This window comes from Hemitrygon akajei, unplaced genomic scaffold (genome assembly GCF_048418815.1).
Source record: "Hemitrygon akajei unplaced genomic scaffold, sHemAka1.3 Scf000070, whole genome shotgun sequence".
Classification (NCBI taxonomy): domain Eukaryota; kingdom Metazoa; phylum Chordata; class Chondrichthyes; order Myliobatiformes; family Dasyatidae; genus Hemitrygon; species Hemitrygon akajei.
The window spans coordinates 1,879,800-1,902,583 of record NW_027331956.1 but is presented as its reverse complement, the minus strand read 5'-3'; positions in this window follow the sequence as shown (position 1 = coordinate 1,902,583).

Here is a 22,784-nt window from a genome sequence, read left to right as displayed (position 1 = left end):
AGCAAACACGGTGTTGCGGGGACACAGACTTCCACAACATCAATAAGCTGCGGAATTTGCAGATATATCTCTGCTATAATCCCGAGGCCAGCCCCTACTACCAGCGCCCCCAACACCCCAGCACCTAAACCTCCCCACCGCAACCACCCCCACCCCCGAGGGACACACACGACGCTGTGTAGAACTAGTCAGGTGCTCCCCATTAGGGAAATGTGCTGTACAAAGCCAGTCCTGCACGAATGGGACACACACAGACTGTGTATAACTCAACGCAATCTGCAGTGAGCACTCAGACCTGCTCGCACTCAGCAATGTAGTGCACAGTTGTAACCGGGTACATCTCCAGCGCTTCAATGATAGGAAATTGTAGGAAAAGCACAGACGCTGGACTGCAATTCATCGATACGAGCGATCATCTCACTCCCACTTTGTGTATTTTAGGATATATGGAGAGGCCTCATAAAGTGGAACCTCCGACATCACATCAAGTTCACAACAAAGGCATATCTCGAGACTCCACATGAGAGTCTCCACATGGTTATAATAAACAGCCAAATAAATCGCTTGTGTTTTAGCAGCGATTGAAACCGATCCTACTTTCGAAAAGAAGAGAATTGGAACAAATTATCCAGCTGGAGAGATGTAGCTTGTGGAGCGCAACAGGGATCATTCGTGGCCTCCTGTGCGGTGCTGTGAACAGGTTGGATGGTTCATACAATGAGGCACGGTGAGGTGGAGCACTTGAATACGGAATGGAACAGACGGATAAAGTTGGAGCTGTTCAGCAGGTTCACACAGTATCTATGGAGAGGCATAAATAGGAAATGTTTCGTCCGAAACCGTATCAGGATGATCCAGCCCAGGTGTTGGTCCCATCCTGGGTGTTCAGAGATAGGTCTGTGATCCTTCAAGAGGAACACAACCATGTTCTCGGCTCCGGAGGCTTGCGCGCTTCAATGCTAAACAGGCCAAACGGTGGAGACCAGACTAAGTGTGGTCCAGCGGTTCTCCTGCCTTAGGTGTTCACCTCAGGGCTAAGAGCCATGACCGGTCAAAATAGGGGAACAGTGATGAAGATTCCTTCTTCCCTGTGTACGAGCAAGGTCAGACAGTGATGGAGGACGTTCATTGCTTCGCTAAGCGACAGCGGCTTAATGGGCCGTAAGTCATGACTGTGATCGGGCTGGACTAGAGGCCTCCCAAATGCTGACAAGAGGTACGGGAGCATGAAGTAGGCAGTGCATGGAAAGACAAATGCAACAGAGTGGCTGCAGCGGCGTATTTTCTTTTCCCTAGGGCTCCATTTGAGCCCCACACATGTCCGTTTACTTTACCCCTCTAACCTTAATCTCATGCCCTCTGATATTATGCCTCTTAGTCCTCGGAAAATGTCAGCTGTTCGCGACCTTATCTATGACTCACATAATCTTATAAACGGATCGGTTATCTTCCTCAGTCTTCACTGCTCCAGTGAAAACAGTCAAGTTCCTTCAGTGTACATCAGTGCCTGTGACAGTAATAAACCGGTTTAACAAATGAGCACATCCCCTCTCATCCCGCAGCATCCTATCAAACCACTGCTGCACCCTCACCAAACCCGGCGCGTCTGTGCTATATCGGGCGACCAGAACCGGTTATAATATTTCTGATACAACCTCACAGAGATTTATGAAGCAGTTGCGTGACTGCTTCCTCAGCTCAGTGTATTGACGACTACAGCCCGTCCTGGCAGATACATTGCTAACTACCCCGTCCCGTCGGAAGCCACTTTCAGGAAGCTACAGACATGGACCCTGGGTTTCTCTCTACGTCCATCTTTTCAGAGCCGTCTCATTGGCAGAGTTGTATTCCGCATCCTTTGCTCTCCAAGTTGCAATGATGGATACCTGTCTTGATTAGACTCCATCTGGTGATGCTCTTCTCACAAAGGAATATATCCTGCTGTATTTTGTCTAAACCATCCACTATAACACCAACATTTGTATGATCCACAAACCTAGAATTGCGCCCACACACACGATACAAGAGAATATGCAGATGCTGTAAATCCAATGCAACACACAGAAACTGCTGCAGGAACTCAGCAGCCGGACAGAATCTGCGGAAAAAAAGAAAACAGTGGGAGTTTCGGGCCGAGACCCTTCGTGATGACAGAATTACCCATGTCTCAATGCAAGTCAGAGATCTCCAGAGAGGTTATGTGCACTCGACTGCATTCTCTGTTCTCGATGCAGCAGCTTTTCTGAAACATAACCGCATTTAGAGTGGTCTGAGCAGTTGTAGGCCCCAAATAGAGTATAGACCACTTATAGAACAGCACCGCGCAGTACTGGAAATTCTGCCCAACCTTTACGCTTCCAGGGGCGAGCATCCTGTCCGAAATATTTGCGTGTCTGACAGGCATAGAACGTAAACATTTCGCTCTCCCTATGTTTAAACTTCAATTAGATCTTCTGGAGTAGATGATTTCCTGCAGGGTGCTTTCCTTCAGTGGATAATATCCGGCATTTGCTGCCAGTGGATATGGTTAAACCAGATATCAGAGGGTGTTTACGAGCCTTTCCAAACGGAAGCTTGAATAGGCAAGGCATAGAAAGTTATTCGCTGAGGGGATTAGTCTGTGTGGTCATACAAACGGCTGACGGCTGCCTCTGTTGACAGGGCTGCTCATCCCCGGATGTACTCAAGACGTTCATTAGGCGTCCTGCAATGTGAAATGTTGGTGGACACGAGGTCGTCTGTATCGATAACAGATGTTAAATCGCAGCGATGTGTTCACAAGGACACCCAGGTCTCTCTGAACTTTTCACTCTGACATGTTAAATGTGCACTTCGTTTCCACTTATCTGCCCGGAATGGATGATCTCACATTTTCGTCCGTTCTCTTCCATCTGCCCCGTCTTCACCCATCCAATTACCCTGCCAACAACCACCAAATATCCATTGCAACCTTTGCCCCACTGACACTGCCATCCAGCTCTTCATATGACAAGTCATTCAGTCCCGGAATCATTTTCGTGAATGGCCTTTGAACTTTCTCCTGTTTCAGCACATCCTTTCGGAGTTGACTGGATCGAAACGGTTCACAACGCTTGACGTGAAATCTCAGCAGTGTTTTATAAAGCCTCCACATTAAATTATTGCTTTTATATTTTAGTCCTCCTGAAATTAATGAAAGCATCGAGTTTGCCATCGTCACGACTGAATCAACCTGCAACAAAGCTTTAGAGCACTGGTTCCCAACGTGGGGCGCACGCCCCAAAGGGGGGTAATTTGATTTTTAAGGGGGGCAATTCGAGAATGAGTTATTAACAGTGATTTTTTTCTAGTAAGTCTGTGTGAGTATGAGTGTGTGTGCGAGTTAATACATATGTGTATATACAGTATGCATACATAAAAATACGTGTGGGTATGTACATGTGTAATTGCGTATGTACTGTATATATAGTGTATCACCATCATTACAACCATCAAATGGCTTTCGTATTTAAATTAATGAATTGACTGATGTAGGAAGGAACGAATGAACAAGTCCAAACGCGTAAGAAACTCGTACGAGATCGCGCCAATGCTGCTTTTTGCAGTAGCTTTCGGTTCTTGGTGGTGTGAAGGTGTGTACATTGTGTCATCTCTTTTAAACGGTGTATCTGTCTTTGTATGCTGTAGAAACGAATCAGCATTGTCTTATTTATTATTATTATTATTATTATTATTATTATTATTATTATTATTATTTATACCAATGTTCTTTTTTTACAAAATTCTTAATAATTTCTTCCTCAGAACTTTGCCAGTCATTTGGTTCTTTTATTTTTCTCTTTCATGAATGCCATGTTCTTTGGAAGCTTGTTTAAACCAAGTTAATGGTCTTTTAGGCTTCCTCCAGGTGAATAGGAGTTCACTTTTTGAAAAATAAGAATTATATATCACCATAGGGGGCATCAGGATTTTAGAGATGATTAGGTGGAGCATGGACAAAAAAAGGTTGGGAACCACTGCTTTAGAGAATCCTGCACTCGGACTTCCAAGTCCCTCAACACCTCCGATGTTGTTGGGTTTTTTTTTGACCATACACTTCCCAACAATATATTTCATCCGTCACTTCTTTGTCCATTCTGCTCATCGGTATCCGTCCTTCTGCGGCTTTCTGCTTCCTCAAACTTACCTGGTCCTCCTTCTATCTTTCTAAAGTCTCCCTACTTGGTCACAAAGCCATCAGTGACTTCAGCCACATTATTGATATATAATGTAAAACGAAACGATCCCAACACAAACCCCTGTCGGCGTCAGCCAGAAATTCTCCCTGTGTTCCTGCTCTTTGATTCCTGCAAATCAGCCACTGCTTTACCCATGCTATTGTACTTCATGTAACAACATGCGCTCTTCACTTGTTAGGTTTCAAAAGTGTTTTTACTTTCATTCAATCGAGAGTATAACAGATTAGATTAGATTAGATTAGATTAGATTATGAGGACACTCAGTCCTCGTTTATTGTCATTTAGAAATGAATACATGCATTAAGAAATGATACAATGTTCCTCCAGAGTGATATCACAAAATTAAAGGAGGACAAACCAAAGACTCACACTGACAAACCACATAATTATAGCATATAGTTACAGCAGTGCAAAGCAATACCATAATTTGATGAAGGCAGACCATGGGCATGGTTTAAAAAAAAGTCTCAAGTCCCGATCGACTCCAATAGTCTCGACATCAGGCAGCAAAAGGAGAATCTCTCTCTGCCATAAAGTTCCAGGGACTGACTACTAATGCCTCGGAAGTACCCGACGACAGCAGACTCCGAGTTCCTCCGAAAAATTCGAGCCTCCGACCAGCCCCTCCGGTACAGCCTCCCGAGCGCCATCCTCTGCCGAGCGCCCTCGACCTCGTCCCGTCCGCAGAAACAAGCAAAGCCGAGGTCTCGGAGGCCTTCTCCTCCGGAGATTCCGGACCGCACAGTAGCAGCGGCAGCGAAGCGGGCATTTCAGAAGTTTCTGCAGATGTTCCTCCACGCTCTCACGTCTGCCTCCATCGAATCAGGATTGTGCACGGATCCCTACTTAACACGGAACAGATCTCCATTCTCCAGAGAGGACGCGCGCGCTGCGTCGCACCGCCATTTTCTCCTCTACCTAGAAATAACTGGAATCAGGAATCCACGGACCACGTGACACTGTGTGAAAGAATGCCAAATATACCGATTCAGCAGACAAACATAATGCACCCTGTCCTTGAACTTGTGTCTGAAGGAGTGAACCTACTGGCTTGAGTTTCTTTTTGGAGAACAGCTATTACCAGCTCTTGTGCAGTGCTAGTCTTCCCTTGCCACAAGTAAAATTAAACACCCTTATGATTGATCCACTCTGAGTTAATTGTTGGTAATAAGATTTTCCCTTAAAACCCCATACTGCTGCTTTCTACCCGTCACCTTTCACACACTTATTAATTAACAATCCACTATTTACTACTTAAAGCCCGTTACGCCTCTGGTGTTTAGGGCAGAAACGAAGAGGTTCACCGGGATGTTGTCTGGAATAGAGGCTTGAGCTACTGTGTAAGGAGAGTTCGGACAAACTTGGGCTGCTTTATCTGCAGTGCAGGAGGCTCAGGGTGACCTAAAAGAGCTTGACCAGATTACGACAGGTATAGACAAAGTAGATAGCTGCCGCTTTTAACCTTGTGCGTCAAGATATCCAATAGCAGAGAGCATGCATTTAGAGAGATGAGGAACTGTGAAATTCATTGCCACAGCTCAGAGGCCAAGTCATCGGGTGTATTTAAAACAGAGGCTGATCAGTGCTTGATTAATAAAGGTGTCAAAGGTCATGGGGAGAAGGCAGGGAATGGGGTTGAGAAGGAAAATAAAAGACACTGGGACAGGTACGGAAAGAGGAAACAACAGTGAGACCTATCAAGCTCAGACAGATGGGACAGACTCCGATAGGGGTTCTTGTCCGGCACGGAGCAGTGGGGCCGAACACCGGTTCGTTTACCACTCTCGGACCTTCACTCAGACCATTTCTCATCAGTGCACGTTTTACAAACAATAAATTTCAATGTTGAAGTTCAACATGAATTTATTATCAAAGTGTGTTAACCAGATGCTATCAAACAATTCCTTTTCTTTTTGAAAAGGCAAGAAGTAGGTGTAGGGAATGGGATCAATTCCAGAGGGGGAGGGTAGGCTGTCTCGGACTTACTGAAGGAGCCTTAACTCAATCCTCCTCATTCCCCTTTTCCCTTCTCATTCCCCTCCCTCACATCCCACTGCATCTGAGTGTGTGTCTATGTGTGTGTGTGTGTGTGTGTGTGTGTGTGTGTGTGTGTGTGTGTGTGTGTGTGAGAGAGAGAGAGAGAGTGAGAGAGAGAGAGAGAGAGTGAGAGGAGAGAGAGAGAGAGAGAGAGAGAGAGAGAGCCCTGTCTGCCTATTCACACTCCATTAACGATGTGTCTCCCCCAACACACTCACACTCCTCTGTACATAACAATCCTCACCAGCTCAAACGATCCAAAAATCTTATACGTTCCCTCCTGCACCAACTCCTTAGCCACGTGTTAAACTGTATAATCTTCCTATTATCCTGGCCCGCGGCACAGATGACAGTCCTGAGATCACAGCCCTGGACGAGCTGCCATTTAACTTAGCAGCTCACTCCCTGAACTCCCTTTGCAGAACCTCGTTACTCTACCAGCCCATCTCATTGTTACCCACATGGACCACGACCTTCACTGTCCACCCTCCTGAGGAATGCTGAGCACTCGACCTGAGATGACCCAGATGCCAGCATGCAGGAGGGAACACACCATCCTGGAATTTCATTCTCACCTACAGAACATCCTGTCAGTTCCCTGAGCTAACAAGCCACGTATCACCACAGCTCACCACGTCTCCACCCTTCCCTTCTCAGTCTCGGAGCCAGACTAAGTGCCAGAGACCCTGTTGCTGAATCACCTCTGACCACAGCTCACCTCGTCTCCTCCCTTCCCTTCTCAGTCTCGGAGCCAGACTAAGTGCCAGAGACCCTGTTGCTGAATCACCTCTGACCACAGCTCACCTCGTCTCCTCCCTTCCCTTCTCAGTCTCAGAGCCAGACTAAGTGCCAGAGACCCTGTTGCTGAATCACCTCTGACCACAGCTCACCTCGTCTCCTCCCTTCCCTTCTCAGTCTCAGAGCCAGACTAAGTGCCAGAGACCCTGCTGCTGAATCACCTCTGACCACAGCTCACCTCGTCTCCTCCCTTCCCTTCTCAGTCTCAGAGCCAGACTAAGTGCCAGAGACCCTGTTGCTGAATCACCTCTGACCACAGCTCACCTCGGCTCCTCCCTTCCCTTCTCAGTCTCGGAGCCAGACTAAGTGCCAGAGACCCTGTTGCTGAATCACCTCTGACCACAGCTCACCTCGTCTCCTCCCTTCCCTTCTCAGTCTCAGAGCCAGACTAAGTGCCAGAGACCCTGTTGCTGAATCACCTCTGACCACAGCTCACCTCGTCTCCTCCCTTCCCTTCTCAGTCTCGGAGCCAGACTAAGTGCCAGAGACCCTGTTGCTGAATCACCTCTGACCACAGCTCACCTCGTCTCCTCCCTTCCCTTCTCAGTCTCAGAGCCAGACTAAGTGCCAGAGACCCTGCTGCTGAATCACCTCTGACCACAGCTCACCTCGTCTCCTCCCTTCCCTTCTCAGTCTCGGAGCCAGACTAAGTGCCAGAGACCCTGTTGCTGAATCACCTCTGACCACAGCTCACCTCGTCTCCTCCCTTCCCTTCTCAGTCTCGGAGCCAGACTAAGTGCCAGAGACCCTGTTGCTGAATCACCTCTGACCACAGCTCACCTCGTCTCCTCCCTTCCCTTCTCAGTCTCAGAGCCAGACTAAGTGCCAGAGACCCTGTTGCTGTGACTTTCCTTTGCGAGGTCATCCCCCCACCCCACTGGTGTGTAAAGTGATATACCTGTTGATCAGAGGGATGGCCACAGGGGTGCGCTGCACTCTTCTTCCTGACTGTCACTCAGTTTCCGCTGCCGTGACCTCGGGTGCAACTACTTCTATCTATATGCCCTACCTATCACCACTTCAAGTTGAATCTCTTCCCTCCCTTCCCTCAGTAGTCAAGGTTACAATACAATCGGTCCCGCCGACCTATCTAACTTAATATCTTTCAAAAGCTCCAGAACATCCTCTTTCTTAATGACTATACACTCAAACATTTCAGTCCACCGTAAGTCATCCCCACCATCCTGTTCGCTGGTGAATACTGAAGCAGAGTGTTCATTAAATACCTCCGCTACCTCCTTCCGCTCCATGCGCATCTTTCCACGATTGCACCCCATTGGTCCTATTCTCACACGGCTCATCCTCTTGTTCATTTTCCCAACTTTAAAAAAAATTATTGAACACAAAGAAAAACAGAAATACTAAACATATGCTAATAAAGCCAGGGAATCACACAAAAGCAGTAACAAATATATAACTATTAACTTTAAATATACAAATAAACAAGAAAATCCACTCTAAATACTGTTGACAGAAGGAACTATGTCTAAGAGGAGTCACAACACAGACACATTTACAGAGATAACCCAAAACGTTGACCGATTTGTACAGTCTTTACAGCTTTCTGGTTATGGGAAGTTTTCAGAGTATTAATGTATAGTTTGAAGTCTGACGTAAAAATATAAATGAAGGTTTCTTATTGCTGTGTTTGCATTTATGGATATAAAATTTTCTGTAAATTGATAAAAGATTTATGATAAAGAAATTATCCCTATGATATTTGGTGTTATTAGTAAACGCAGTAAGACATTTTTAAAATAAAAAGTAAAATCCACTTTAATATATTGATCTATAAATTGACAAACATCAACCCAAAATGTTTTAATATATTCACAATCCCAAAACAGATGAAATAAATTCTCTGGATATAAACCACAAAAAGAACAGTTAGTTTCAATATCAGAATTAAACCTTGTCAAATAAACATTGGTTGGGTAATATCTACGTATAATTTTAAATGAAATTTCTTTAATTTTATTCCTCAATAAAAATTTATTAAATAAGCCCCAAATACTCCCCCACCTCATATTCCCCAAGTGACTATTCCAAAAGCTAACAGCCATAGGAATAGAGTTAATGTCCTTTTGAAACAAACTTCTAATACCTCTATTATTTTTTTATTAAAGTCGGAGGAAAACAAATCTTTCTTACAGCTGTACTGGATGGATAATTCAACTACCAAATAGGATGTATTTCTAAACAACGACAACAACAACATGCTGTTGTTATTGATGCAACACCAGAGGGAATTGCATCCGTAACAACAGCAAATTCTTTTAGAGTCACAGGAAATGCAGAGGTGGATAAAAACTCAGTATAACTCAGTGAAGTACCGCTTGAATTAAATAACTGTTTAACTAACAAAATATTATCAAACCAATTTTTATAAAAGAAAGATTTATTCTTATAAGTTATATTGTGTTTATTCCAAATAAAGTAACTATTGCTCTTCACATTATTGTAGAAAGCCTTGTGGTTTTCCTGAATCCTGCTCGCCAAGGCCTTCTCATGGCTCCTGCTCACTCTTGTAATTTTCTAGAGCTTCAACAGTACCTATTTTCTTGAAACTTTTGATAGCTTTTCGTTTCTTCTTAACGAGATTTTCTACATCCTTTGTACAGCATGGTTCTTTTACCCTGCCACCCTTTCCTATCCTCAATGGAACATACCTATGAGAATGTCCTACAAATATTCCCGGAACATTTGCCATATTTCTGCAGTGCATTTACCTGAGAACATCTGCACCCAATTTATGTTTCCACATTCCTACCCAATAGCGTCATATTTCCCCTTACCCCAGTTAAAAGACTTCCCAAATTGTCTGCTCCTATCCCTTCCCAGAAGCTATGGTGAAGGAGAGAAAGTTGTAGTCGCTACCTCCAAAATTCTCGCCCACCGAGAGGTCTGACGCCCGACCAGGTTCATTTCTCAATACCAGATCAAGAACTGCCTCTGGTCTAGTTGGCCTTTCTACCTATTGCGTCCGGAAATCGTCTTGGACACACCTAACATACTCCACCCCTTGCTCTAAGGAGATGCCAGTCAATATTCGGAAAGATTAAATCACCATCACAACAAGCCTATTTTTATCTCATCGTTTCGGAATCTGCCTCTCTGCCTGCTTCAGAATGCGTCTGCTACTATGGGGGGGGGGAGGCTATAAAAAGATATCCAGTAGAGTTATTGCCCCCTTCCTGTTTCTGACTTCCACCCACAATGACTGAGACGACAATCCCTCCATGACTTCCTCTTTTACTGATTGGCAATGCCACTCCCCACTACCTCATTTGCCACCTTCCCTGTCCCTTTTGAAACATTTAAAAATGTTTCATGCCTTTCATGCCCATGTGATGGCCACATCGTCATTGGTCCACGTATTGATCCACGCTCTGATGTCATGCGCCTTGTTTTTGATGCTCCTCGTTTCAGACAATGGTTCACAATTTTCGAGCAGTAAATTGTGGGATTTCCATATCGGCAAACCCACATCTCCCAAAACCTAATGACCTAGCAGAGATTTAGCCCAGGTGGTGAAGTGCCTGAAGCTGGAAGCACCATATGGGTGAGAGGCGTTCACAAAATCCTAATGGTTTACTGCAGAGCATCGCTGCACAATGGCCTTTCACCAAACCAAATGCTGATGGGTTGACGATTACGCATTGACGTTCCAGGACCCGAACACCTGTTGACTCCTTGAGGAGCACAAAAGTTAATTGTATAAAGTGAAGGCAAGAGAAAAACAAACAAAAGAACACAGGACTGCGAATATGCAGTATCTATACACCTCCCCCACCAAGAAGGCCTTAAAGAAATCTTCTTCCTTCTCGACAAGAGACCCAAGATTACATCTACACTTCATTTGGAGTCAGTGGGCACTGTAACAAAGAAACAGGCCTATTTTCAAAATTGTTATTCTGCTGAGTCCGAAAACCGAACCTGGACCATAGCCCTCAGTACCCCTTCCATTGAAGCAATTTGCCAGGTTGAGTGAACTCGGCCTTTTCTCCTTGGAGCGACGGAAGATAAGAGTTGACTTGATAGAGGTGTACAAGACAATGACAGGCATTGATCCTGTGGATAGTCAGAGGCCTTCCTCTTAGCTTAAATGGCTAGCACGAGAGGGTCTAGTTTTAAGGTGCTTGGGAGTAGGTACAGAGGAGATGTCAGGGGTAACTCTTTTTTACGCAGAGAGTGGTGAGTGCTTGGAATGTGCTGCCGGCAACGGTGGTGGAGGCGGATACGATAGGGTCTTTTAAGAGACTTTTGGATAGGTACGTAAAGCTTAGAAAAATAGAAGGATATGGGTAAGCCTAGTAAGTTCCAATGTTGGGACATGTTCGGCACAACTTTGTTGTATGAAGGGCCTGCATTGTGCTGTAGGTATTCCATTTTTCTATTGATTTATTTTTGTGTTTCTATAAAGAAATAATCTCATCTCGCACATTATTCAATTTACCCTGTCGCTCTCACTTTCATGTTGTGACTTCTAGGATTGCACTTTTTTATCTTATTTCTGATGAGAGGCATTGATCCTGTGCATAGTTAGAGGCTTCTCTCTTAGCTAAAATGGCTAGCACGAGAGGTAATAGTTTTAAGGTGCTTGGAAGTAGGTACAGAGGAGATGTCAGGGGTAAATCTTTTACGCAGAGAGTGGTGAGTACGTGGAATGGGCTGCCGGCGGCGGTGCTGGAGGCGGATGTGGGGAGGTAGAAGTTTTATTTAAGAAACTCGGGGATGTCTACATGGGGTTTAGAAACATCGAAGGTTATGGCTAAAGCCTAGTTAGTTCGAAAGGCCTGTATTGTGCTGTGAGTTTTCTATGTTTCTTTGTTTCTATAGCTCCAGAAATATAGACCAACATTAATTTGCCTTCTTCACCACCGACTCAACTGAATTCCTGCACAAGGACTCCGTTTGCAGTACTGCATTTTGAATTCTATCCACATCTGAATAAGACAACGGACAGGAATATGAGGATTTAGATTTCAGACTATGATTATTACACAAACGTGGAGTGTTTCAGGTCTGATTAGCATTTAGGGATCGGGATGTTACGGGGTTGGAAATCATATTATATTTAAGGTTCGAGATGTGGAGAGGTAGAAGTCAGATTGGCGTTTGGGGACATGGCCGTGGTGGGCGAGATGTCTGGTTATGTTTTACGGAGAGGGAAGTGTGGTGCTGGAGATCAGATTAGATTCGAGATTAGGTTGAGAGATGTGGGGTGCCGGAATTTGTTGGAGTTCAGATTAAAGTTTAGGGACAGTGTAGAGGGGATTTAGAGTTCAGTTTATGATTTAAGGAATGGGATGTTCGGAAGATAATTTTCATACTAGGATAAGGGACGGGGATGAAGGCGGTTACAGTGCAGATTAGGATCGGGGGGTTGGAATGAAATATTGCGAAAGGACAAATTTAGGTTTGGTGACAGGATTTTGGGGATTTAGAAGTCTGGTTAGGCATAGCGGCAGGTTTGTGAAGGAGTGAAAGATTATATTGGGTTTAGTAATAAGCATGTGGGCGAGTTAGATATCATAATGGGTTTAGGGATAGGAATTTATAGAGTGGGAGGTCAGAATGTAGTTTAGGGATTGCTATGTTGGGGTAGTAAGACGTCACATGAAGGGTTAGACGTCAGATATGGGAAGTTAGAATTCAGATGAATATTTAGCCCAGGATGCTGTGTGTTAGAGGTCAGATTAGGAATGCGGGACAGTAATATGTTTGTGTAATAATGGGCGGTGGGCGAGGAGATTGAATGTCAGATTAGAGTCTGGGGATTGAAGATGTGTCTTGGCCCGAAAGGTCGACGACTTACAATTTTCAATAGATGATACCTGACCTGCTGAGTTACTCAAGAATTTTGTGCGTTGGCTATCTGAACACTTGTAATCTTAATTCTTTTCGCTCGCTTGCCTCTCAGTCCGCAGAGTTTGATACCTGTCCAACCTGTCTCTATAACACAGGTCAACTTGTACTAGCAACAACTTTGTATACATTTTCTGCCCTCTTTCTCAATTAAACACACACACACACACACACACACACACACACACACACACACACACACACACACACACACACACACACACACACACACACACACACACACACACACACACACACACACACACACACACACACCATTCACGATCTCCCAGTCTCTCTTTACCCACCCCCCTACTCTCAAGCACTCCACTCAGACAATCCCAGACGTCTCTCCCTTACAAGCACTTTCCAATCTCCCTCCATTTTCTCGCGGTCCACTGCACTGCTGCTTCCAATGCCCCTTTCAACAGGACGACAGCCCGGGAATAACAGATTGGAGACTAGACGGCGGATGAGAAGATCTGGAGCCCGGACAGGATACATTGAAGCTACTTCTGGGTTCGGCTCAGGTCGCGACTTTATTAATGAATTGAACCACCGAGGTGATCGGGTATTTCACCGCGCTGATCACCTGCTCCCTGAATTTCGACTGAGTCACCGCGTAAATAAATGTGTTCGTGCACAAGCTGAAATTCCTCATCAAAACGCCGAATTCATGGAATATTCATTCGGAATCATTGAAATTGAAACCAATTCCTTTGACCTGATAATACATGAAATTTACAACCATTGTCATCCACAGGAGGATGAAACTGCCGGAGATGGTGAAGAGTAAAACCACAGACCTCCTCCTGCTCTCCATCTCCGGGTCACTGCGGTTCTCCCCTTTGCTCTGACCCTTCAGCCCCTTACGGACCCGACTGGCCACTAAAATGTGTCTGACTGTCAGAGCGTTGAGCAGCAGTATCGCAACAAAAGGGACGAACGGAGTTAAAACAGTCTCCACCCAAGCCCGTGCTACCCACCCGGGGTCAGTGCGACCTTTGTCCACGAGTTCACAGAACCACGGCACATTGTCGATGATCACTCTGGGTTCCCAAAGAAAGTAACGGGGAATGTTTTTCAGACAGAACAGTACACCGGTTGTTGTGAGAACCACAGCCGCAGTTTTCCCGGTGCAATATTTTGTTTTCAGCTTCTGGCAGCAAATAGCGACAAACCGATCAAAGGTGAAAGTGACGGTGAACCAGACAGAACAGTCCGTGGCTGCGAACCTCAGTACCTCGTTAACACTGCACACAGGGGTGATATTTAGAAAACTGGACATAAAGTAACGTAGTTTCATTCGAAGCAGAATGATCTCGAAGACAATAGTCAGTAGATCCGCCGCTGCCATGACCACCAGGTAGCGAGTGGTGCAGGTAGAGAGGCCGCACATTCCCCGGGACAGGATCACAATCGCCACTAAATTAACTGGGGGAGGGGTGGGGGGGGGGGGAGAGAGAGAGAGAGAGAGAGAGAGAGAGAGAGAGAGAGAGGAGAGAGAGAGAGAGAGAGAGAGAGAGAGAGAGAGAGAGAGAGAGAGAGAGAGAGAGAGAGAGAGAGAGAGAGAGAGAGAGATGAAGAGAACATACACGGGCATTACTGAACAGCATAACAGCATCTCCGGAATTCGGCTAAAGAATGCTAATCTAACTTCTAATACGCCTCTCACTATCTCTGTACTGTGCAAATAAGGCGATCTGTGACTAACCTTCGTTCCGAAAAACCAGCTGCATGAACAACAGCGATCGATGCTAATCCTGATTGCATCGCTGATGGGGCCGGTTTCTCTGATTGAGCCGTGACTGAGCAGGCCACGAGGAACTCGGCATCTGGTGGGGCTGAGGAGGGGCAACACACACAAAGCACTGGATGGTCACGGCAGCTCAAGGGCTTTTATGGAATTGAACAAACACTGACCGTGTCGGGCCCTTCTTCAGGACGAAACGATGCTCCAATTTACGACGGGTCTCAGAGGGAATGCCGGGTCAACTTAGTAAACAGAGGCTGAGTGGCTCCGTTAATGGTTTAATTCTACTTCACTGGAACTACTCTGGAAAAGGTGTCATTAAAGGGACGAACAACGGAGGAGAGGCAGAAGTTTTGTTTCATTTGTCAATAAATATGAAAACTCAGATGTCGAATTGACAGGATTAATATTTCTGACGGATATATGCGCAATAATCATCAAGTTGGAAGCTGGTAAACTGATCGGAAACAGATCCGCAACGGTTAATACACAAAAATACGAAATACTCACCAGGAACTCCAAAGACAGCAATGAACACGTACAATATTTTCTGCACACTCCTGTAACTATCCAACATTGAAGACGTTTTCTCTGCCGAGTGATTCGTTCCCCGTGCTACCGGCGATTTGTCGGAATGAAATGTTAAAGCAGCAGAAGCCTGGGGTTTTTAATACCATTTAGCGAATCCACAGGGAGAGGTTTCAACAGATTCAGAAATAAAGATATTCAAACTATTTCCAAACCGATGACGTCAGACACGTGCAACCCCCACGGTGACAGATAGCGATTAATGTAGCGAATTAATTGTGAAACGGTAAGCAACGGAAAATGTGATGATACCAAGGGCTGTAAATTGGGAGTAGCATTCTTCCAGCAAAACACCATCAGACCCATCTCACCACCTCTTGTTTGCGTCTGTGTGACTTTCGGCCATTAGTTGGGGAAATCGTATAGAAGATCCTCCGGAATAAAACTATCTCTCACTGTCATTCTGCAGCAAGTCTGATCGCACCTCACCTGAATGCGACCTTAAACACGGGAAAATCTCCATATACTGGAAATGATCTCAACACTCGCATTTCACTGCTACTTCCCATTCCCATTCCGACACGTCAGTCCGTGGCCTCCTCTCCTGTGCGATGAGGCCACTCAGGTTGGAGGAGCAACACTTTATGTCCCGTCTGGGTGGGATCCAACCGGATGCCGTGAATATTGATCACTGGAACTTTCCGTCAATCTGCACCCTCTTCACAATTCCCCCATTCCTGTTTCCCTCTCTAGACTTATCTCCTTACCTGCCGATCAACTCCCTTCCTCTCGCCCTTACCCTTTTTTCCATGATTTTGTACCCTTTCCGATCAAATTTTTCTCTCTCCATTTATCTCTTTCACAAACTCACTTCACCCCGCCACACTCCCGCTTTCACCTATCTCCTACCACATTGTCCGCCTTCTTCACTCCTCACACCTCCTCGCGTCCTTTTGCTCTAAGTTCTCTTTCTTCTTTCAAGTCCTGATCAAGGGTTTACTCCCTGGGCTGCACACTCCGCTGTCTCAGCTGGGGGGTGAGCATGTTTTAATCATAACACCCTGTAACCTCACCAGGACCCACCCCTAACCCCACTCCCTGGCCTGCACACTCCGCTGTCTCAGCTGGGGGAGTGAGCATGTTTTAATATTAACACCCTGTAACCTCACCAGGACCCACCCCTAACCCTACTCCCTGGCCTGCACACTCCGCTGTCTCAGCTGGGGGGGTGAGCATGTTTTAATCATAACACCCTGTAACCTCACCAGGACCCACCCCTAACCCTACTCCCTGGGCTGCACACTCCACTGTCTCAGCTGGGGGGGGGTGAGCATGTTTTAATCATAACACCCTGTAACCCCACCACGACCCACCCCTAACCCTACTCCCTGGCCTGCACACTCCACTGTCTCAGCTGGGGGGGGTGAGCATGTTTTAATCATAACACCCTGTAACCTCACCAGGACCCACCCCTAACCCTACTCCCTGGCCTGCACACTCCGCTGTCTCAGCTGGGGGGTGAGCATGTTTTAATCATAACACCCTGTAACCTCACCAGGACCCACCCCTAACCCTACTCCCTGGCCTGCACACTCCGCTGTCTCAGCTGGGGGGTGGGCATGTTTTAATCATAACACCCTGTAACCTCACCAGGGCACACCCCTAACCCTACTCCCTGGCCTGCACACTCAGCTGTTTCAGCTGGGTGGTGAGAATGTTTTAATCATAACACCCTGTAACCTCACCAGGACCCACCCCTAACCCTACTCCCTGGCCTGCACACTGGGCTGTTTCAGCTGGGGGGTGAGCATGTTTTAATCATAACACCCTGTAACCTCACCAGGACCCACCAATGCAGGACAAATGTCTGCATTTGTCTGTTTTCTGTGCCTGTTTATGAGTGGGTTTCAGTGTGCAGATCTGTTTGTTAATTTGTTGTACTTTGCGTGCTTGTCTGTGATTGGTGTGCATATGTGTTTGTGTGTCTGTGTATACCTACAGTATTTGTGTCAATGTTTTAGTGTGTGTGGGTGAACCGCTGTGTGCGTCTCTGTCTGTCTCTGCCTGTGGGAGAGTCTGCGGTAATGGTGGTGTTCCTGATACCATGTCTCTGTGCGCATGTCTGTGCCGGTGCCACTGCCCGTCTGTGTTTTGCTTCTGTTCAAATATGAAATTAACTTTATTAGTAAAGTACTTACATGTCAACTTATACGACATTGAGATTCGTGTTCTTGCAGACATTCGCAGTGGAGTAGAGAAATGCAATAAAATCAGTGAGAACCTACATATAAGGACCGTCAAACTAATAATATCCACACGGATTTGGGGTACAGATGGATTTGCGGTGGGGTTCCACACGGATATCGGTGTTCTGACCGATTTGTGGTGTCTGCGTTTTTGGAGTTATGACGAATCTCAAAGTTGTTTCATTTATAGATGCTTTAATAGTAGATGCACTTATGAACTTTGTTCTTGCTAAGTTTAAGGTGGAGACAGAGATTTTGTTGGAATAATTCTTGTTTGGGATAATCGAATTTGCATGTGGGTGTATCAGTAGTTTCGGAATGTGGATAGATATGGGGGTGCATACGGATTTGGAGGTGCGCACGGAATTCGGGTTCCTCACGGATGTGGGGTCTCTGCAGATTTGGAGTGTGACCAATCTCAAATTGCTTTCATATATAGACACAATAATAATACTTTTAAACTTTGATCTCAGCTCGTAAATTTGTATGGTTCAGTTTATGAACTGTTTGAAATTATTCTTACTCTGCGAGATTTTAATGTGCATGTGGGGTTGTCAGCGGGTTTGGGGTGCTCCCTTATTTGTCGATGTGCGTACACCTGGGGACGGACATTGATTTGGGGATACGCAGAGCTTCAGCGGTGGGTTGTCAGATATGGTGGTGGGCGCAAGGGTTGGTGATGTGCACAGTCTCAGCGGTGCGTTGTCGAACGCGGGGTCTACGCGGATTTGGGTTTAACACAGTTTTGCTTGACTCGGCGTATCAAGATTTGCAGAAGAGTTTTGGGCTCCGTGCAGATTTTTAATGTCGAGGGAGATATTTCCTGAAATGTTTGAAAAGATTCTTGCTCAGGGACCATCTGACGTGCATGTGGGTGTCGCAGCGTGATTGGGGATAATCTGAGGTGAATGTCGGGATGTCTGTGGGTTTGGACGTGAACCCGGATTTGCGGAGGCACACGGATTTGCGTCCCACAAGGATTTTGCGCCCATGTGTATTTGTGGATGTGCTGATTTATCAGAGCATCGGCGACTACGGGTACAAACGGATTTCGAGGTGTCGGTGCATTGTGCGCGGGGAGGGAGAGTAACAAATCTCCGGGATGTTTCTTTTATAGACACTTTAATGATAATTGCGCTTTGAACTTTGAAAATTATTCTTGCTATTATTGAAATTTGAGCCAGTTATATTGTGAACTGCTTGAAATGAATCTTGCTCCGGGATAACCTATCGAGCATGTGGGTGTGTCAGCAAGTCAAGGGCAGAGATACAGTGGACAGCTTGAGGATGAAAGGTCAAATACCACAGGGCATGTGCTCAGGGTGAAGGCGGGAACACTACATCATTAGTCCGAGACTAATGGACTACCTCATTAGTCCAAAATAAAACTGTCCTTTGCAATGTTTATTTCTTTTGTGATTTGGCCTAATTTTGTATGTATTTCCTAACTACTGCTGTAAAAAAATCCAAATTATATAATAGAGTAATGTTAAAGGACTCCAATGTTTAAAGGAGACGTGCGTTGCAAGTTTATTGTTTTTATTCACACAGTGGTGGGTGTCTGGAATGAATGACAGGGGTGGTTGCGGAGGCAGATGCAATAGAGGCTGTTGGATATCTCATGAATGTGAGGAGAATAGAGGGATGTGGACCTTGAGAAGTCAGAAGGAATTTTTTTTTATGGCATGAAATGACCGGTTCATTTGTTTGTGAACAACACAGTCAGCAGCAGAGCCAGTTCCCCTCCTGTACTGTTCCGTGTTGGTGAGACCACAGCCGGAGGACTGTGTGCGTCTCTGGTCGCCCGCCTCAGGAGGGATGTGATTAACTTGGAAAGCCGCTGTACTGTTCCGTGTTGGTGAGACCACAGCCGGAGGACTGTGTGCATCTCTGGTCGCTCGCCTCAGGAGGGATGTGATTAACCTGGAAAGCCGCTGTACTGTTCCGTGTTGGTGAGACCACAGCCGGAGGACTGTGTGCATCTCTGGTCGCTCGCCTCAGGAGGGATGTGATTAACCTGGAAAGCCGCTGTACTGTTCCGTGTTGGTGAGACCACAGCCGGAGGACTGTGTCCATCTCTGGTCGCCCGCCTCAGGAGGGATGTGATTAACCTGGAAAGCCGGAGTAAGGATTCGCGGCTTTTGTAGCCGGGACTGGAGAACTCGAGTCATTAAAAGACTGGATAATTGCTGTGCACTGATCCCAGACCTGAGGGTGATCCAACACTGATTCTTGCGGCCCTCTCCACAGGGTCCACTATCTCGATGCGATTGTAGGTTGGTGCAAAAGGTTACACGTGACACAAATTGTTCGTAACTGAAGCTGTTGTCCGTAACTCAGAAACACGCGATTCGCATCGGAAATACAACTCCCGTTGCTCACCGTACGAGATGGACTCACCTTCACTATGAACTACAACTCCTGTCACCGCGCTCAGTCGGCGGTAGCTGACGAACATTCGGGGCCGCGGGGCCATATGGAAGTTGTAGTCCAAATGCTTGGACTCCTCACTCGATCACAGGTTTAAAACTCTTCCTCAACAGGCACACAAATCCGCCGGACCGACTCACCAAGACATCGAAAAAGAACCACGCCCGCTGTTGGGGACGGCCTGGCCGACACCACCAAAGGCAGCAACTCGCTGAACTCCGCGACGGATGCTGACAGCAAATGAGGAGGCGCCTATCGTCGTCCATTAATAGCTGTCACTGGCTGAGGCGCCTGTCTGTCAAAAAAGAACTTTCACCGTGATTAGTTCATATGAACGTCAGTAATGGGTGTGACCTTGCAAAAAGCTAGAGTGTTAACACTCAGAGAAAAGACGGTGACGTCAGTGGATATACGTCCACATCACTTTTGCCTTACTAACGATATTTACTGCTAATGAAATGAAATTTGTGACTGTTATAACCGATGTGCTGAATTGTACTGATCAGACAGCTAGTCGGACTGAGGAAATTATCATTATTCTGAAAGCTGCAGAAAAGTATCTGAGTGTAACTGGTGCTATGTGGGAAGCTATAAATGGAGCTGGGATGATTTGTATCCCAGTTTAGTTGTGAAGGTATCTAATGGGATTAAACTGTTACAGTGGAATGCCAGAAGCCTGATTTATAAAGCTCATGACTTTGATATGTTGGTGTCACAAAGGAAATATTTGTTCTCTCCTGCAGAACCAGCAAAACCGACCTTGTGTTTGAGATGCCTGTACTCATTTCTTTTTGCCCCTTTTAACCTGGAAAAAATATTTAGGAAATACATCAATAACAGCATTTCAGGAAGTTTATTGTGCGGCACTTTGGACAGGTGGTGAATCTGCGGAGTTCATTGGACAGGTGGTGAATCTGCAGGGTTCATTGGACAGGTGGTGAATCTGCGGAGATCATTGGACAGGTGGTGAATCAGCAGAGTTCATTGGACAGGTGGTGAATCTGCGGAGATCATTGGACAGGTGGTGAATCAGCAGAGTTCATTGGACAGGTGGTGAATCAGCAGAGTTCATTGGACAGGTGGTGAATCTGCGGAGTTCATTGGACAGGCGGTGAATCTGCAGAGTTCATTGGACAGGTGGTGAATCTGCGGAGTTCATTGGACAGGTGGTGAATCTGCAGAGTTCATTGGACAGGTGGTGAATCTGCGGAGATCATTGGACAGGTGGTGAATCAGCAGAGTTCATTGGACAGGTGGTGAATCAGCAGAGTTCATTGGACAGGTGGTGAATCTGCGGAGTTCATTGGACAGGCGGTGAATCTGCAGAGTTCATTGGACAGGTGGTGAATCTGCGGAGTTCATTGGACAGGTGGTGAATCTGCAGAGTTCATTGGACAGTTGGAGAATCTGCAGAGTTCATTGGACGGGTGGTGAATCAGCAGAGTTCATTGGACAGGTGGTGAATCTGCGGAGTTCATTGGACAGGCGGTGAATCTGCAGAGTTCATTGGACAGGTGGTGAATCTGCGGAGTTCATTGGACAGGCGGTGAATCTGCAGAGTTCATTGGACAGGTGGTGAATCTGCGGAGTTCATTGGACAGGTGGTGAGACTGCAGATTTTATACAATCTTAATTTAAAGAGCCGTAGTACTTTCATTCCTGTGTAAAAATCACCTTCTCAGACCAATGGTTGGTCCACACAGGTGTAAAAATGAAACTGAGGAAACACTGGTATTCTGTCTCGTCCTGGCCATGTCACACAGCGCTAGAAATGATATTGTATGCCTAATCCTGGAGACTTTCCAGTTACTTTGACCCCGACTCCCCGGGTGACTAATGATGTGAGCTGATCGATTAAATACCAGTGAATATGAAGGAGGGAGCAGTAGGGTGGCACATTTGTGATGTGAAAGCCACAGGTCACTTGTTCTCCAGGTCAATGGTAACACACACAAAATGCTGCAAAGACTCAGCAGGGCAGTATCGCGCCGGACCCTTCAGCAGGACGGGAGGAAAAAGGATGAGAAGTAGAGTTAAAAGTTGGCGAGGGGAGGGAATACAAAGTGATAGGTGAAACCAAGAGGGTGGTGAAGCAAAGAGATGGGAATTTGATTGGTGAATGAGCCAGAATCGAAACCCAATATGTGACTGAAACGAAGAAAGGGTTCATAACCAGATGATAGACAAGCTGACGTTTCAGCACCCAAACTGAGTTCAGCTGCTCTTTCAATATTAAAGTCCTGGCGGTAAAACATGACCGTCAAATAGCGGAGCAGCCATGAATCTTTAAAGGGACCGCGGCAGCTCGCCATATTCCGGAGAATCGGAGCGTCTGAACCTCGGAAGCTGGCGTGGTTGGTTGCGCATCGTAACAGGACCCCATCCCCTGCGGCCGAATCCTGACGGCCCCGGCCACTTGGAGAGATGATGATGGTTGTCATGGATGAACGCCGGATCCAAGTTGTCCATTCCAGGAACTCAGCAGTCTTCCTCGGGTCGGGATCCCTCTCAGTCCACCCCGAACACGCCGAACAGTTCCTGAGTCCAGAATTCATTTTACGGTGAAGATAAGTTTCCCATGGACAAACGTGGGTGGCAGCCGCACTGATGGTGATGGAACTAACGGAATGGTATCTGCAGGTTTCAGTTTGGAAATGTGGAAGGTGGGATCGTTCTTGAGGGTCTTGGGAGCTGCAAGGTGTAAGCCGAAGGGTTTCCTTTCATGAGAACCTTGGAACATCCAGTGAACTTGGGTGCCTCTTCCCTCGACTCCACCCGGAGAGGCAAATCCTGAGGAGACAGCCAGAGGGATACAACACCTACGTCACACAGCCTCGTGGTGCGCAGCTGCAAGCTGGAAAGCAACAGCACGGACTCTTATGTCTGGAACAGCAGGCCCGAGGGCAG